The 12,308-nt window shown below is 42.5% G+C and overlaps 1 protein-coding gene across 6 annotated transcripts in view; it reads right to left on the minus strand.

Annotated features, from left to right (window-relative positions):
• The window catches only part of ST3GAL6 (ST3 beta-galactoside alpha-2,3-sialyltransferase 6), a 322,642-nt gene that overhangs the window by 155,230 nt on the left and 155,104 nt on the right, over positions 1 to 12,308 (minus strand). Inside the window, exon 1 of one of the 6 annotated variants that reach the window (XM_073616979.1) lies at positions 11,679 to 11,815. The exons of 4 other annotated variants lie outside the window; for them this stretch is intronic. The gene's annotated coding sequence lies outside the window, so the exon portion shown is untranslated. Of the gene's footprint in view, positions 1 to 11,678; positions 11,816 to 12,308 lie in introns of those variants that run through there. One more of the 6 variants, XM_073616975.1, reaches the window with a different exon arrangement.

The following is a 12,308-nucleotide window of genomic DNA, read 5'->3' on the forward strand; positions in this document are numbered from 1 at the left end:
ACCACAAGAAAAGGGAGCGGTCTTTACAGACGCATGCAGCTGATGTTTAAGGAGTAATGTCCTCATTTTTTTTTTTTTTTTTTTTTTTTTAGATATATGGTGCATGCGAACAGGATCAGCTACATACAAATAAAACGTTTTCATTTCGTTATTTAAAACCTTGTTGCTACGTGTAACCTACAAAATTATAGAGAAAGGGGATTGATAGGTAATCCCCGGCACCACATCCTAGATTTATAGAAATACAGCAGAAATAATTTACAAAATGGGACTCTCTTTCCAAGAATGAATTAAAAAACAAAACAAAAAAACATTTAATTCCAGAACATGTTACAGATAAAAGTAAACACAGATGCATCTTTTATAACCAGTACCACGACATAATGCACCCATTTCTTGACATATACCACCAACTGCAACCACAGGGTCATGGGGAGACCATGGGAGAAGAATGCAGAGAACCCCCCAGCTCTATGGATGTAATAACACATTATCTAAATATTGTGGCACTATATAAGCCAAAAGATGAGGATAAAAGTAGTTTTTAGTGGTGCAGCATAATGAAAATTCTGTTGCCAAAACCAAAAATTCAGGATGCACTTGGCCGTAACTGAAACTGATGTTTAAAAAAAAATTATATATATATATATATATATATATATATATATATATATATATATATATATATATATAATATAGAATTGTATTATATTCAACTTTTTAATTAATATGATGCATTTTGCTCTGGTTCGCATTGATGCAATTTGACATGTCAAATCGCATGCCAAAATCGGCAGCAATTGCAGCGTCTGAATCAGTGTGACGGTGCATTTGTGGCGCTGCACTTCCCAAGAGTAAAGTTTCTGTACTACTTCTGGCAAATTCGGGGTGCGAGTTCCATTGACATCGGTAAAGAAACCCGCACAGATATCTCTGAAATCGCCCCCCAAAGTCGGGACTGACATGCGGGAATGAAATCGTGCAAGTTCAGGTTAACTTGCACAATTTCATTCCCGCAGTCAGTGTGAACCAGGGCTCAAATGAATATGAATTTATTTACAGCAATTAGCGGCACCTTTTTGGCCGATAGGCTGCTTCCACACTGAGCAGTTTTTTTAAGCGCTTTTGCGTTTAAAAAAAGCACACGAAAAGCTCAAGAAAAATGCATCCCTTTAAATTCCATGTATTTATGCATTTTTCACTGGTTCGTTGCGCTTCCATTGTGGTATTAAAAATCCTGCTTGCTGCATTTTTTGGGCAGATTTGGTCAGATAGAGGAAGCAGCAGCTGCAACTGACGTCTTGTGAATTCCATGGGATGTGTCAGACAGAGGGCCTTCCTTGTGACAAGCAAAAAAGCTTGACCCACACCAAGTCATCAACAAAAACACACCAAAAATCTGACAGGGGTTCCAAACTGAAAGCTTACTTTTTAAAGCTGACCTTCATTCCATCAATGAACATTGCCTATTTTTAATCCTCATGCTACTAACATTAGTAAATAGATAAGTATATCATATCTACTTGTTTTAAACTTTTTTTTTTACATTTCTTAAGTTACTTCCGTTTTTTTAGGCCTAGGCAAACAATGTCATATATCCCAGGAGTCTTCAGGAGGGGAGGAGAGGTTTTCTCAGCTAAGCACATCCTCCTGCCTGCATGCCTGAGCCAAGGGCAGATGGATTCCAGGAAGTAAATGCTGCATTAATCTTCTTCCCTTACTCAAGAAGGCCATGACCAAAAATGCTAGGGGGGGTGTTTTTCAAAGTGCTTTCTCAGCACAACAAAGCAAGTATACATGGATTGATGGGGGAGTTTACTTTGAATATTAAAAATGAATTAAATTGTATTTTTGGTGCTCAGATGCAGTGTACACTGCCTTGATAAAGTATTCAAACCTCTTGAAATTTTCCAAATTTTGTCAGGTTACATCCAAAAACGTATATGTATTTTATTTGGATTTTATGTGATAGACCAACACAAAGTGGCACATAATTGTGAAGTGGAAGAAAAATGATAAATGGTTTTCAAAATGTTTTACAAATAAATATGTGAAAAGTGTGGCATGCATTTGTATTCAGCCCCCCTTGGGTCAATACTTTGTAGAACCACCTTTCGCTACAATTACAGCTGCAAGTCTTTTTGGGGATGTCTCTACCAGCTTTGCACATCTAGAGAGTGACATTTTCCCCCATTATTCTTTGCAAAATAGCTTAAGCTCTGTCAGATTGGATGGAGAGCGTCTGTGAACAGCAATTTTCAAGTCTTGCCACAAATTCTCATTTGGATTTAGGTCTGGACATAAATATGCTTTGATCTAAACCATTCCATTATAGCGCTGGCTGTATGTTTAGGGTTGTTGTCCTGCTGGAAGGTGAACCTCCACCCCAATCTCAAGTCTTTTGCAGATTCTAACAGGTTTTCCTCTAAGATTGCCCTGTATTTGGCTCCATTCATCTTCACATCAACTCTGACCAGCTTCCCTTTCCCTGCTGAAGAAAAACATCCCCACAACTCCATGCTTCACGGTGGGGATGGTGTGTTCAGGGTGATGTGCAGTGTTCGTATACCCATCACACATAGGTGTACGTTTATTAAACTGAGAAGTTTTTCTCAGTTCAGTTCTCGGCAGTTCTCAGAGGAAAATTATCTCCTCTGCAGTCGTGCAGTTTACAAAGCGGAGAACTTCAGTTCTCAGAGGGAGAACCGAAGAGAAGTGTTTCCTCTGAAAATGGCCGAGATCGGTGTAAAAGTGGGTGGGCTGCCTGTAATCTTGTGAGATATTGTGAGATTACGGTGCAGCCAAGTTCAAAAAGTGAAACTAAAGTTTAAAAGAACATGTAATTACATGTTTTCAGACATGTGATAACTAATATATTCATGTGTTTGTGTGTGTGTATATATATATATATACACACACACATACATACATACATATATATATATATATATATATATATACACATACATATATATATATACATACACACACACACATATACACACACACACGTGGATGAGGCTCCCTTTAACATCGATGACAGCTTGAAGTCTTTTGTGGTATTTGTGGATGAGGCTTTTTATCTTCTCAGATGGTAAATCTGCCCATTCCTCTTGGCAAAAATCCTCTAGTTCTTCTAAATTGTTGGGTCTTGCATGAACTGCACTTTGAGATCTCCCCAGAGTGGCTCAATAATATTGAGGTCAGGAGACTGAGATGGCCAATCCAGAACCTTCACTTCTGTTGTAGCCAATGACAGGTCAACTTGGCCTTGCGTTTTGGATTATTGCCATGTTGGAATGTCCAAGTACGTCCCATGCGCAGCTTCCTGGCTGATGAATGCAAATGTTCCTCCAGTATTTTTTGATAACATACTGCATTCATCTTGCCATTAATTTTGACAAAATTTCCTGTGCCTTTTGTAGCTCACACATCCCAAAAACATCAGCGATCTACCTGCGTGTTTCACAGTAGGAATGGTGCACCTTTCATCATAGGCCTTGTTGAATCATCTCCAAATGAAGCATTTATGGTTGTGGCCAAAAAGATCAATTTTGGTCTCCTCACTCCAAATAACTTTGTGCCAGAAGGTTTGAGGCTGGTCTCTGTGCTGTTTGGCATACTGTAAGCGGGATACTTTGTGGCACTTGCGTAGTAATGGCTTTCTTCTGGCGACTTGACCATGCAGCCCATCTTTCTTCAAGTGCCTCCTTATTGTGCATCTTGAAACACCCACACCACATGTTTTCATAGAGTCCTGTATTTGACCTGAAGTTGTTCGTGGGTTTTTCTTTGCATCCCGAACAATTTTCCTGGCAGTTGTGGCTGAAATTTTAGTTGGTCTACCTGACCATGGTTTGGTTTCAACAGAACTCCTCATTTTCCACTTTTTGATTAGTTTGAAAACTACTAATTGGCATTCTCAATTCCTTTGATATCTTTTTATATCCCTTTCCTGTTTTATACAGTTCAACTACCTTTTCCCGCAGATCCTTTGACAATTATTTTGCTTTCCCCATGACTCAGAATCCAGAAACCTCAGTGCAGCACTGGATGAAAGATGCAAGGGTCTGTCAGGAGTCCAGAAACTCATTGACCTTTTATACACACACACACACACACACACTAACTACAAGCAAACAGATCACAGGGGAGGATGGTTACCTTTAATAGCCATTCAAACCCCTTTGTGTCAACTTGTGAGCATGTTATCAGGCCAAAATCACCAAGGTATGTAAATTTTTGATCAGGGTCATTCGGGTAGTTTCTGTTGTCATTATGATTTAAAAAGAGTAAACACAGTTGATTGATAATTAATGGCTTCAGCCAAACACTAACCATGAGTGAAAGAAAAGTTTCCTTCTATGTTATCATTCATATACTCTGAAAAATGGCCAAGAAGTCATAAATTCTGCCAGGGTATGTAAACTTATGAGCACAACTGTATAATATATATATATATACACACACACATATATACACACACACACATACATACATACATACATACATACACACACATATACACACACACACATGTATATATTTATATGTTGGTAATATTCATTTTTAACCCACTGGTGCCGATATTAGGAAGAAAGAAGTCTTCTTCCTCTAATCGCACCAGCTTCTCTCCCAGATTCTCCACCTCTGAGCTGGTGAATCTGGAAGGGAGATATTTCAGGGCAACGGCTGTGAGATCTTCAGATCTCAATTTTAAAAACTGTCCGTTTGTGACAGAGCGGTCATGTACTGTGATAAAAAGCGGAGAACATGTTCTCTGCTCCTTATCTCAGCTACATAAACTGGTACACCCCAGAGATCAAATGTGATCACGGTTGATCTCTGTTTTATAAATGGACACCTTAGTGTTTTGCTTTTAGGCTAAACCGTTAATTTTGGTCTCATCTGACCAGAGCACCTTCTTCCACATGTTTGCTGTGTCCCCCACATGGCTTCTAGCAAACTGCAAACTAAACTTCTTATGGCTTTCTTTCAACAATGGCTTTCTTCTTGCCACTCTTCCATAAAGGCCAGATTTTTGGAGCGCACGACTAATAGTTGTCCTGTGGACAGATTCTCCCACCTGAGCTGTGGATCTCTGCACTCGAACATAGAGTTTGCGGGACCCGCGGGCATGATCCAGCAGCAAATTCAAAGGGACATACAGGTACACCCATTTGCCTGCCTGTGCCATTCTGCCGACGTATATGTGTGTGTGCAGCAGTCGGCAAGTGGTTAATGCTCTCCTTGCCTGGCCTGTCAGTTTAGGTGAACTACCATGTCTTGGTAGGTTTGCAGTTGTGCCATACTCTTTCCATATTCGGATGATGGCTTGAACAGAGCTCTGTGAGATGTTCAAAGCTTGGGATATTTTTTTTATAACTTAACCCTGCTTTAAACTTCTCCACAACTATATACCTGACCTGTCTGGTGTGTTCATTGGCCTTCATAATGCTGTTTGTTCACTCCAGTTCTCTAACAGACCTCAGAGGGCTTCACAGAACAGCTGTATTTATACTGAGATTAAATTACAGGGGGCTGAATACAAATGCACACCACACTTTTCAGATACAGTATTTATTTGTAAAAAAAACTGAAAACCACTTAACATTTTCCTTCCACTTAATGTTGGTCAATCACATAAAATCCCAATAAAATACATTTACATTTTCGGTTATAACATGACAAAATGTGGAAAATTTCAAGGGGGTATAAATACTTTTTCAAGCACTGTAGTTCTACTTCAAAGAATAAACATTAAAGTACATTAAACAAATTCTGACCTATGGGTAGAGCTGCACGATTCTGGCTAAAATGAGAATCATGATTTTTTTTTTTTGCTTAGAATAAAGCTCAGGATTCTCATGACGTAAAATAATCTTTCACATTATACAAAAAAAATTGGGCTAACTTACTGTTTAGTTTTTTTTTTTTTTTTTTTTTGAACGAAAGAAGGTCTTTCGTTTGAAAGACCCTCTGCGCAAATACAGTGTGACATAAAATATGTCAAGGCTGTTCACTTCACTGGGTGTATGGAGGGTTTAAATCCACTTTACATGAATGTGACAACCTGTTGGGTGTCGTCATCCTGGTCAGGATAAGATGATTGTTGTCGGATCTTGTGTTTTTTGGAGCATTTACATTCAGGGTTTCTGCTCCTAAAGTAATGCAAAAACACCTTAATTTGCATAATCTCCTCGGGCACTCTTTTAAGAACCATGTCCCACGTCACCCCCTCCTATCTTTGCTAATCTTCTGTGCCACTAACAGGTGTGGCAAGCTCATATTTGCACAAAAAAGCATATTACTTCTCACAAAAAACATCTTACCCTGTCTCCTTAACCACTTCCGGAGCACCGCACGCCGATGTACGTCCTCACTTTGAGCCCAGATATCGTTGTTATGGCAGCAGCAGCTAGCTGCCATACTCCGGTATAGCCGTGTTTGGCCGGCGGTCCGGTACAAGATAAAAGTGATCTCTGCGGCGGATTCGCCGCAAGATCACTTTCATCAGCGGCGGGAGAGGGCCCCACCCACTGCAATCTGGTGCCCTCCGTCGCTTACCGGAGCCGTCGGCAGCGACGGAGGCAATTGGATCCTTCCCGTGGCTGTGCATGGAGACGAGTGAGGGGAAGATGGCCCCCCACCTGTCCCCATGACACTGCAGGGCGGAAGCGACGTCAAAACGTCACTTCGCCCATAGCTCTTAAAGGGCCTTTTTTCAGCAGAGCAATAAACAACTGAAGGAACATCCTCAGGGACTGGTGAGTCCATTTTTGCCAGGGGTTGTAAAGCACTGTGCATCATAAACAGCGGCCTATTTATGTATACTAAAGTTCTTGTAATTGGCCCAGTCATCACCCTTGCATTGCATTAAACTGGTAGTGTCCAGGTTACGAGTACTGGGTTTTGGACAATATCCTAAGTAATAAAAAGGAAGACAGATGAGAAGCAAATGAGGGAAGAAGCAGAGGGCCTTCATGTCAGAGAAGGCAAAAATCAGAGAGAGATTCAATGAATCAGTTAATGACAAAAGAGGCAAGGCAGAACAGTTTTACTGTAAAGTTGTGAAGCTAATTAAAAGAGAAGTATGGGGATTTTTTCCCCCATAACCATACTTACCTAGGTGGATGCAGCATCGGTCCGATGCTGCATCTGTCCATCTCCCCCCCCCCCCCCCCCCCCCGCCTCTTCACTGAGAACCGAGCCATCGACCATTGTAGACTGTCAATCAGCAGCTCTCCTGCTCTGCTCGTCCACGTTTACTGGAGCGCTGAGCTGTGGAGGGGTGGGGAGTGGCCGATAGGTGGTGTGGTGTGTCAGTCTGACACACCGCTACACTGATCTCAGTAAAGAGCTCCGACGGAGGCTCTTTACCACGTGATCAGCCGTATCCAATCACGGCTGATCACCATGTAAATAGGAAGAGCCATTGATCTGCTTTTCCTCACTCACGCGAGTAGAGGAGAGCCAATCGCCGACTCTCCTGACAGGGGGGTGGTCTGCGCTGATTGTTTATCAGTGCAGCCCCGCGCGAATGTCCACACTGGACCGCCAAAGCATTTGAAGAACTACGTCAAACAGGTAGCACCTTTGTGCAAAGTTCTCACATTTCAACAAAATGCATCTTAAAGCCCAGCGGTCTGGAGGAGTGTTCTTGCAGGCCAGGATTTTATTCTGACAGAGGATTTTTTATTGAAGCGGTTTTCTTGAAAAATAGGGTTTTACTTGGGAGGGGAAAGAGTTTTTGCTTTGGGACATTTTTGAAATGAGTGTGGAACTTGTGCTTGAGGGGGAGGAGCACATATTTCTGGCAACTGGACTTTGTGCACTACATAATCATAGCACCTTTAAGGCAAGAAAAGCTCAAGAAAAATGCATCTCTTTAAATTATATGTATGTCTTCACACTGGTTCATTGCGCTTACAATGCGGTGTTAAAAATATTGCTTGCTGCATTTTTGGTCAGTTAAAAAACCGCACCTCATCATTGAAATCACAGCAGGAACGCCATCAATAACGCACCCGTGTTATGCTGTTGAGTCACATGACTTATGAAACACACCATAACATAAGAACAGTAAAATCGTAGTAACATTGCGGTAAAATGGTGTGCCTTTTTAGCACCTTTTTCTCTATCGGCAAAATGCAGAACACACCATTTTCCGCCACCAAAACTTCAGTGCATCTCTACTACTAACCCCTGCACCCCTACAGGATGTTGGCCCCTGCACTGTGTGCATTATACACTGTTGACCCCCTCACTGTGTGCTTTATATACTACTGACCCTCGCACTTTGTGCTTTACAATGTACGAACCTTGTACTGAGAGTGTTGCATACTTCGGACTTCTGCATACCATGTGATACAAACGTCTAACTCTTGCACGCTGTGTGTTATGCACTCCTGCACGCTTTGTGTTTCATAACCCCACCCCTGTACTTTGTGCATTACATACTCCAGACCCCTGATGCTGGACATAAGTGATCACTCCAGTGGTCTGGAGTGACTAATCGGCAGCGGGAGAGGGGCCCCCCTCCCGCCACGCTCCGGTGCCCTCTGTCTCTTACCGGATCCGTCGGCAGCAGCGGAGGCGATCAATCCTTCTTTCTGCTAGGCATGGAGACGAGTGAGGGGAAGACAGCCCCCACCTGTCTCCATACTATTGCAGGACGGAAGCGACGTCACTTCTGCCCATAGCTCTTAAAGGGCCTTTTTTTTTTTCAAATGACATTTTTTTTTTTTTTTTTTTTGCATTTTAGTGTAAATATGAGATCTAAGGTCTTTTTGACCCCAGATCTCATATTTAAGAGGTCCTGTCATACTTTTTTCGATTATGGGATGTTTACATTCCTTGTAATTGGAATAAAAGTGACACAATTTTTTTTTAAAAGAACAGTGTAAAAATAAAAGGTAAAATAAATAATAATAAAAAAAATTTTAAACGCTCCCCGTTCCGCCAAGCTCGCGTGCAGGAGCGAACGCATATGTGAGTAGCGCCCGCATATGAAAACTGTGTTCAAACTACACATGTGAGGTATCGCTGCGATCAGTAGAGCGAGAGCAATAATTCTAGCCCTAGACCTCCTCTGTACTTCAAAGAAACCTGTAGAATTTTTTAAACGTCACCTAAGGAGATTTTCTAAGGGTAAGGTTTTGTTGCCATTCCACAAGCGGGAGCGCAATTTTGAAGCATGACATGTTGGGTATCAATTTACTTGGCGTAACATTATCTTTCACAATATAAAAAAAAATTGGGCTAACTTTACTGTTTTCTTATTTTTCAATTCAAAAAAGTGTATTTTTTCCAAAAAAAAAGTGCGCTTGTAAGACCGTTGCGCAAATACAATGTGACAGAAAGTATTGCAATGACCGCCATTTTATTCTCTAGGATGTTAGAAAAAAAAATTTATATTGTTTGGGGGTTCTAAGTCATTTTCTAGCAAAAAAAAAGTTTTTAACTTGTAAACAACAAATCTCAGAAAGACGCTTGGTCCTTAAGGCTCGATTCACACAGGGGCAACACGACTTCAGCGCGACTTTGCACGGCGACTTCAACGCGGCTTCAACGCGACTTCAGTGCGACTTTAGCAAATTACAACGCGACTTCAAGTCGCCTCCAGGACAGGCGACTTCGGCTGTGGCCAATCACAGGACAATCAGCTCTCTGGGAGGGAGGGGTTTGCCTGGGCAAACGAAATTTTTTGCCTGCAAAGTCGCTTGACTTTAGAGAGAGATCCGACTTGGAGGCGACTTCCATTGATTTCTATGGTACAGGTCGCCTACCAAGTCGGATCCAAGTAGTACAGGGAGTACGCTCTGAAGTCGGAGCGACTTCAGTAGTGTCTATTAAGACGCTCCCATTCACTGTCATGTGAATCTCTTTCTGGGGCGACTTGGGGCGACTTGAGGGGCGACAAGTCGGATTCCAAGTCGTCCCAGTGTGAACCGAGCCTAAGGGGTTAAAAACATTACATACTCCAAATTTTGTGGGTACAAGACTTGTGACTTATGTGCAAGTAGGCTTATGCTGCGTAAACACGAGCCGACTTCTCGTTGGACTGAACTCTGAAGGACTTTTCGACAGAGTTCCAACGAAACGGACTTGCCTACACACAATCACACCAAAGTTCAATCGTTTCAAACGTGATGACGTATGACTGGACTAGAATAAGGAAGTTCAAAGCCAGTAGCCAATAGCTGCCCTTGCGTCATTTTTGGTCCGTCGGACTAGCATACAGACGAACTGATTTTTCGATAGGAATCGAGTCCGTCGGAAAGATTTGAAACTTGTTCTATTTCTAAGGTCCATCAGATTTTTAAACAGAAAAGGTCCAATGAAGCCCACACATGATCGAATTGTCCGACGGATTTGTTTGATGCCGAAAAGTCCGGTCGTGTGTACGCGGCATTAGGTTCTTTTCAACCATATCTCATAAAGTCCCTCTCACTGTCGTGTAGGGGTGCAACGGATCAAAAAACTCACGGTTCGGATCATTTTCGGATGAACAAAAAAAAAAAAAAAATCTCCCCCACTGTAATATCCACAATCTGCCTATTGGCAGGGTGTGGCAGAGTATTGGCAGAGTATGGCAGGGTACTGGCGGTATATTGGCAGGGTACTGGCGGTATATTGGCAGGGTACTGGCGGTATATTGGCAGGGTACTGGCGGTATATTGGCAGGGTACTGGCGGTATATTGGCAGGGTACTGGCGGGTATTGGCAGAGTATGGCAGGGTATGGCAGGGTACGGCAGAGTATTGGCAGGGCATTGCAGAGTATTGGCAGGGCATTGCAGAGTATTGTCAGGGCATTGCAGCAGGGCATTGCAGAGTATTGGCAGGGCATTGCAGAGTATTGGCAGGGCATTGCAGAGTATTGGCAGGGCATTGCAGAGTATTGGCAGGGCATTGCAGAGTATTGGCAGGGTATTGCAGCAGGGCATTGCAGAGTACTGGCACTGCTGCCATCCGATCTCTCCCCTCCACTGTACAGATCAGTACACAGAGGGGAGAGAGGAACTGGCGTCATGACATGACGCCGGTTTGTTACAAGTGATCGCTCCGTCATTTGACGGAGCGATCAGGTCCTAAACGGCCGCCGGGTGTACCAAGATGACCGCCGCTCCGGAGCTAGGCCGAAGCCGCGGCCTTTCCTATGGCCAAGGCCACAGAGCGCTCCGCGGATCGCGGGTGTCCAGTACGGATCAACCTCCGCAGATCGGATCACGGATCGATGACAATCCGTTGCACCCCTACTGTCGTGACACCCCAACTATTAACCACATGTGCTAAGAGCATTGTGTCTTTGCCCAATGATGCCCTGCCTGGATCTTTTAACAAACCTAGCAAGAATGAAAGTAAATTCAAAGACTGATAAAAGCTAATTGGATTAAGAGCAATCACTCCACCACCTTGTCCACATTTAACAGTGCCAATGACCTTCAGAATTTGGGCACAGCAATTCTCTGTAGCTAGCGTGGATTTCTAAGCCAATATTACAGCAATAAACACTTTTTTTTTAATTATTTTAAGTTATGCTGTGTGAATGGGAACACATGACCAATATAAAAAGGAAAGGTTTATAAAATATGGCTTCAACGGTGGAACCCATAGAAGTAACAAAACAAAATCAAACACATGAATAGCATAACTGATTGGCTAAGTTCTCAGCACCTTTACTTTCATTATCTCAAGTGCAGCACCGCTTGGAGCCCCCAGATGATCTCCGATCCTGGTGGTAGAGAACAGCCCATTCTTTGCCCAGACACAATGTTATACCAGGTGTTAAGGAGCCACACCTAAGTTCTGCCACATGGGGGGAGAGGTGCCAGTTGCTGTGCAATCATAGGTCATGAGAAAGCTGCATTAGTAGTTTTAGTTAGTGAAGTGTAGGCGACGCTGCGTTATGCAGACACTTGTGCAGATAAAAAAAGTTATGTGCAGGGAGGAGCTTAGGCTTGTTTTGCTTATATTACTTAAGTTTTCACACAGTCATAGGTTCACTGAACTTTTATAATGGTTACCAGCTCTAAGTATTTGTTATGAAAGGATAAATACAGTGCTGCATGTTTAATCTCTTTGTTGCCATTGCTGTAAGGGCCCATGCAAGCGTTGTTTGCCGTGATGCATTATCACATGTTGTGTCACGCTTTAACCACTTGCTTACCAGGCACTTAAACCCCCCTTCCTGCCCAGACCAATTTTCAGCGCTGACGCACTTTGAATGACAATTGTGCAGTCATACAATACTGTACCCATATGAAATTTTTATCATTTTTTTTTCACACAAATAGAGTTTTCTTT

This window comes from Aquarana catesbeiana, linkage group LG02, assembly GCF_042186555.1.
Source record: "Aquarana catesbeiana isolate 2022-GZ linkage group LG02, ASM4218655v1, whole genome shotgun sequence".
Classification (NCBI taxonomy): Eukaryota; Metazoa; Chordata; class Amphibia; order Anura; family Ranidae; genus Aquarana; species Aquarana catesbeiana.